The sequence below is a fragment of the Lathyrus oleraceus genome, chromosome 6 (genome assembly GCF_024323335.1).
Source record: "Lathyrus oleraceus cultivar Zhongwan6 chromosome 6, CAAS_Psat_ZW6_1.0, whole genome shotgun sequence".
NCBI lineage: Eukaryota > Viridiplantae > Streptophyta > Magnoliopsida > Fabales > Fabaceae > Lathyrus > Lathyrus oleraceus.
This window is the reverse complement of record NC_066584.1, coordinates 88,737,658-88,743,622: the sequence shown is the minus strand read 5'-3', so window position 1 is coordinate 88,743,622 and position 5,965 is coordinate 88,737,658.

Sequence of the window (5,965 nt, the reverse complement as noted above, 5' to 3'; positions counted from 1 at the left end):
GCTTACAACAATGGATGGGGAGGATTTCACTCGTCCTGTGAATTCAGATGCAGTCAAGAAATACTTTGCCTAAAAAAAAAGTATATGCAAATGAAAAACAGAATAGCTCGCTAAGTTGAAAACCCAAAAGGGCGGCTTAGGCAAAAATGAGCGTCTCGGTGGAGAACCCGCAAGGGTAATCCAGGCAAAAATTAGAGACTGAAAAAAAAAAGAATATTTGCATCCCGCTAGATTGAGTACCTCACCCTGGGGCAATCTAGGCAAAAATTAGGGATTTGGCAAGTAACTGCATCCTGACAAGACTTTCTGTTCCACACTTGTCTGTTCGTCAGAAGTTCTCGATTCGTCGTCAACTGAAGCTTCTAATACATCGAGATTCAAATTGGTAGAGAAAGGATCATTATGTTCAATGTAGCCCTCTTCCAATATATATCACTGATTTCAAATTTGTACAGATCTATGGAGTCTTGCCATTGGCAGGCTACCATTCCATCAAATCAAGTTGAGCTTTTATCCAATTATTTGCACTCTTATTCGTTTCAATTCAACGAATGTTTTGCATGTTTTAATTGATAAAATGTTATTGTTTTAAACAAATAAAATTTTTCAAAATTGTTGTTTTAAACAAAGTGAACATTCACAATGATGAAAGGATACTTAAGAATTTCTCAGTGCTCTCCCAAGGGTGGCATGATTCCCAACAGGTAAGACATTTGTTCATATTCCTGGCATTGGTTGTATCCTCTTTCTCCAGTTTTGTTGTAGGGGTTGTTCCCCAAGCAGAGCTTTTGTTGGGGTTGTTCCCTAAGCAGATGTTGTTGAAGACTTCGTTTTCTTCTCCCGCAGTACTCTCCCCAGCATGGGTGTTTTCCGTTTGGAAGTTTCGGTAATGGGTGGTTTGAGACCCCGATACCCCGTCACTCCCCTCTGTGCAGTCGTCGGAGGAGTTGTTGCTTCCTTCCTCAGCACTGTCATCAGGTTGTTGACATGATATACGGCATTATTGCTATATCTTCCCATCAGTGCGCCTATCCCTTCAGCAGGACGGTGATTATTTCCCTCCTCAGCAGTTGTGGGTGTTCTCCTCAGAAGAGTCAGCATTTGGTGGTTGATCCCCAGCTCTCCTCCATATTCCCAGTGAATTCTTCAGTGGGTTCCCTAGCTGTCAATAGATTTGTGGTTTGGTGGATTATATTTGTGTTTATGCAAAATCCCCAAGAGAGTGGGTATCCCCTCAGAGTCTCCGCCAGAGCTGATATCCTCGACAGAGTTGCTTTTGTGGCAGTTTCTGCTTGTTGAAACCTCTGTTTCCCCAGTAGGGTTCGGTTGGTGGTCTATCATCTAGAGATTTGGTTGACTTCCTGATTGCTTTTGATCCTCAATAGAGTGGCTTGTTGTAGAATCTACTCGTGTGATCTGTTTTTCCTTCAGTGGGTGTATCCCCGATGGAGTGGCTACTTGTGTTCTCCCCAGGTAGAGTTGCTTGTGCAGTTCGATTCTACATGGATGATCTGTTCTCCCTCAGTGGGTTATTCCCCAGTGGAGTTGTTTGGAGTTGCTTTCATAGCAGTTCTCGCCTGTGCAGTGAACTCTTGTTTCCCAGTTGATACTGAGGCCCCCTGCAGATCTTGGGATTTCTCCTTCTCCCCAACAAATTTGTCTTTGTGGCTGTTCATGCCTGTTGTGACTTTCTGTGCTCCAGTTGGGTTGATTGCGATCCATCACTCAGGGATTTCTTGATATCTCTTATCTTTTGCCTCCCCGCAGATCTTTGCTTTTTAGCATGTGGATCTCCTGCAGATTGGCTTTCCAATTGGTTTTCCCCTGGAAGTATAGTACCGGGCGTTTGATTCCTGGACCCGTTGTGTTAGATATGTTTGTTTTGTCAGCATTCATCAAACATAAATCACGCATATTCATGCATATTCATAAAGATTCAGATATTCATGTTGCATTTTTTGCCATACATCTTTTGTTTGTTATTCTCTTGCTTTTGGGTGATATAGATCTCTTTATAGATCTTCCCAAGCAGATGTCGGGTGTTTAAATCTCTCAATAGAGAGTCGGCCCATAAGCAGAAAGCGTCTATCTTTTCTTCTGCAGTTCCCCACCGAGATATATCCTCGTGGATGACGGTTTCTTCCGTTTCCTCCCAACACATATATTGGGATGGATGTTCCTATTGAGTTATATCCTCATAGGACGTGTCTTGATTCAGTCTGTCTTTTCGGATTGATCCCGATTTGGCTATTGGTCAACTGTTTCTTGTGCTTCCCTGTGGAATAAATGAATAAATTGCCCAGTAACCGGCAGTTATCTTTTTATCCCCAGTGGAGTTTTGGGCCTCTACCCAGTAACCGGTAGTTGTAAGTCCTATGTTCTTGCCTTCTTGGCGGAATTTGTGGTTATATACCTTTTATTCCTCAACAAGAGTGGGTGGTTTGTTACAAACCCTATTTTGTTTCCGGTGCGGTTTTGTGATTCTTTCATTCCCCACGCGGAGTTGTTGGTTTTCTACCCAGTATTCGGTGGATGTAAACCCTAATTCTTTTTTATCCTCATCAGAGTTGTTGGCCACTACCCCGTATTCGGTAGTCGTAAGTCCTATCTCTTTTCCCCTAGAAGAGGTAACCTTCGTGGTTCGTTCTGGTTGATGGTGGATTTTGTGCTGTTGTGGTTTTATTCCCAACAGAGTCTGTGCTTTTTGTGGATAATTGCCGGATGCTAACAATTTTATCCTTAGCCAGAGTTTTGGTATTCTACCCCGTATTCGGTAGTTGTAAACCCTAATTTCTCCCCTTTGCAGAGTTAACCTTATTGTTCATCCTAACCGATGATGGTTACTCTTTGTGGTTATCTTCATTCAATATTCGATGTTGATATTCCTCCCTTGCTTGTGGACAATTGCCGGTTGCTAGCAATTGTATCCCCAGCAGTCTTCTGGATCATTGCCGTATGCTTGCAATGTTATCCCTTTTGAAGTCGCCAGCAAGTTCTTGTGGGTAATTGCCGGATGCTTGCAATTCATCCCCAGCGGATCGCCTTTCAGTTACCCTTTTGCTTGGTAATGATTGTTACTCCCTTTGATTGGTCATCTTTATATACCTTGTTTTGGTATCCCGATGCCTTTCTTTTCGGTCGATTTATCCTTTATTAACCCAGTAACCGGTTGTGGATAATCTTCCATGCGAATATGTTATCCATATTCTGACGGTAATGGATAATATATCTCATGCACTCTTCAGTCGAAGCCTGTTGTGTTTCCCTAGTCGAGTAAGATTCGTTATTCCTTTGTGGAATCGAATATTCTTTGTTTTGGATAATTGTCGGATGCTTGCAATTTATCCCTTTGAGTTATCTGTCGTTTACCCGTATGCTTGGTATCGATTGTCTCTCTTTTTGGTTGGTCACCTATTATATGCCCTACCCGGTATCTCTGGTGTCTTTTCCTTTCGAGTATATTATTCACGTTCTGACGGTAATGAATAATATGTCTCATGCGCTCTTTGGTTGGAGTCTTTTGTTGATTTTCCCCAGTAGAGTAAGATTCGTATTCTTTGTAGAATCGAATATCCATCCTTTAACAAGTTTGTGTTTTGGATGATGAGTGTTTTGGCATATATACCAATTCACGTTTTCGGTAGGACACCTATTATATACCTTGGTATCCTTGGTGTTTCCTTCCATGCGAGTGTATTATCTACGTTCTGACGGTAATAGATAATATATCTCATGCGAGTATTCTATCCACATTCTGACGGTAATGGATATTATATCTCATGCGCTCTTTGGGTTTGTGTCCCCAGTTGAGTAAGATTCGTTTTCCCGTTGTGGATTCGAATGTCCATCCTATAAGTCGATTTGCTTTTTCAAGCCCTCCTTTCGGATGATGAGTGTTTTGGCATATATATACCAATTCACGTTTCGGGCGGTCACCTATTATATGCCCTAACCGGTATCCCTGGTGTTCCTTCCTTTCTGCTCCCTATTATGACCTTGGTCCCCTGTGGAGTCAGATTTTCCTGAGTTGATGTACCTTTTTCAGGTCTTTCTCAGACGTTTGGTTGATTGATATCTCTCACCCTTATACCGGTCTTAGATATTCATTCTTCCTGAGCTTGTTACCCTTATACCGGTAACACCTCATTGCCTTGTTGCTTTTCCCCAGGAGAGTCTCTATGTTAGACACTTCTCCAGTGGAGTTTATCGTTGTGATTTTTACCCTTTGCTGTATTGGCGTTTTCCCCAATATAGGCATTTTTTCCCAGCAGGGAGTTTCTATGTGAATCTTTTCCTGGTCCGAGTCCGGATTTTTATCCGAAGTATCCTTTGTGGATAGTTTGAGTCATCTTGTGTCTTTCCAATGGATGTGTTTCCTTTGGAAATCTTCTTTTCCCCAGTTTGAGTCCTTCACTCCCTAGTGAGGTCTCCATTCCAGTCGTGTCTTGTTCACGCTGTATCAGTTTTGTTTTTCCCTAATTCAGAGTCATGACCTGCTCACGCATTCTTTTTTCTTTTTATCCCCATTAAGAGTCCTGTTAGAGTCTCCGTTCCTAGTGAGTGTATTACTCCGATGGATTGTCTTTTCTTCTGTGTGACCTATATCCCCACAGAGTTTGTGTCTTTTGCATGCATACATCTGCATCATGAGGTCTCTTAGGGACCAAAATTTGTCTCATTACTGTTATTTAAGCTCATTCTACCGCGTCGAGATGAAGATTTCTAAACTTCATTTCTCCGACTAGAATGACCTTAAATAGGGGCATCTGTAAGACCCCAATTTTTTCCCTAAGATCCCTCATGGCATCATATCATATCATATCATTGCCTCAAGGATCATTGTGCACCTTGCCTTCTTCCCTGTGGGTGGGTTTATCTTTTGAGAGTGGCTCTTGATCACCAAGCGTGTTTTGCATTTGTATGTCATTGCTTTTCATCTGTTTACTAACCAAAAGTACAAAAATATGTCATCTAACCTTGTTACTTGCAGATGAAGCAATCAACAGTCAAGCAGTCAATGCATTTCAATGAGCAATGGATGGTGGCCATTCTTGAGAATTTGGGAACCATTTATCATTCATAAGAAGTTCATATGAGCTATGATATCATTTTGAATCAAGACCTCAAGTGGTAGAGGCTTGAATCTCATCAAGGCATAGTCAGTCAGCTGAAACCCTAGAAGAGTCAACACAAGTCAACTGTGCATTCAATCATGGATTTGAAGGTGGGAGATGGTTTGAGAGGCCTCATTCATGTTCATACAAGTCTCATTTAACATGTCAAACATCAACATTGAAGGATTTGGGGTCAGATGAAAACTTTCCAAAAATAGTAAGTGGCCTATAATTTCAAACTGCCAAAAATGGAAAGGTTTTCTCCTCAAGATTACATCATTAAGAAAGCTTCAAATGAAATTTTTTCCAACATGAAAGTTGAAGATCTTGCTCTCACCTTTCCAAAAAGTCCAAGAACATGAATTTCTCATTTGTGGTTGGAAAGATATGATCAAGACATGGCCAAGTGTGGATGGAACTTCAAAAGGGCATAACTTTCAAACCATTGCTCCAAATCATGTGGTTCTTTTTGCCAAACTCTTGTCATGACCTATAATTTCACAATCTTGCATTACATTTCATCATTTCATCATTTCTCATTTCATGATCATTTGCAAAAAACTTGATTTTTGGAGGGAATTTTCACAATTTGAATTTGGTGCATAATTTGGATATTTTGCCTTTGCCATTGATTCCAAAAATGATTTTTAAGTAAAATTATCATGCAGCCACGTGCACTGTTCATGTCATGCTCATGCAAAGGTGAAAATACCAAATGTGCAAAACACCTCCATTTCACTTAATTTTCATTACCAATTGATTAATCATGATTAAGTTTGGTTAATTAGGAGTATATAAGTGAAATCATAACAGAAAAACCCTAACCACACTTCACAAATTCAGATCTCAAA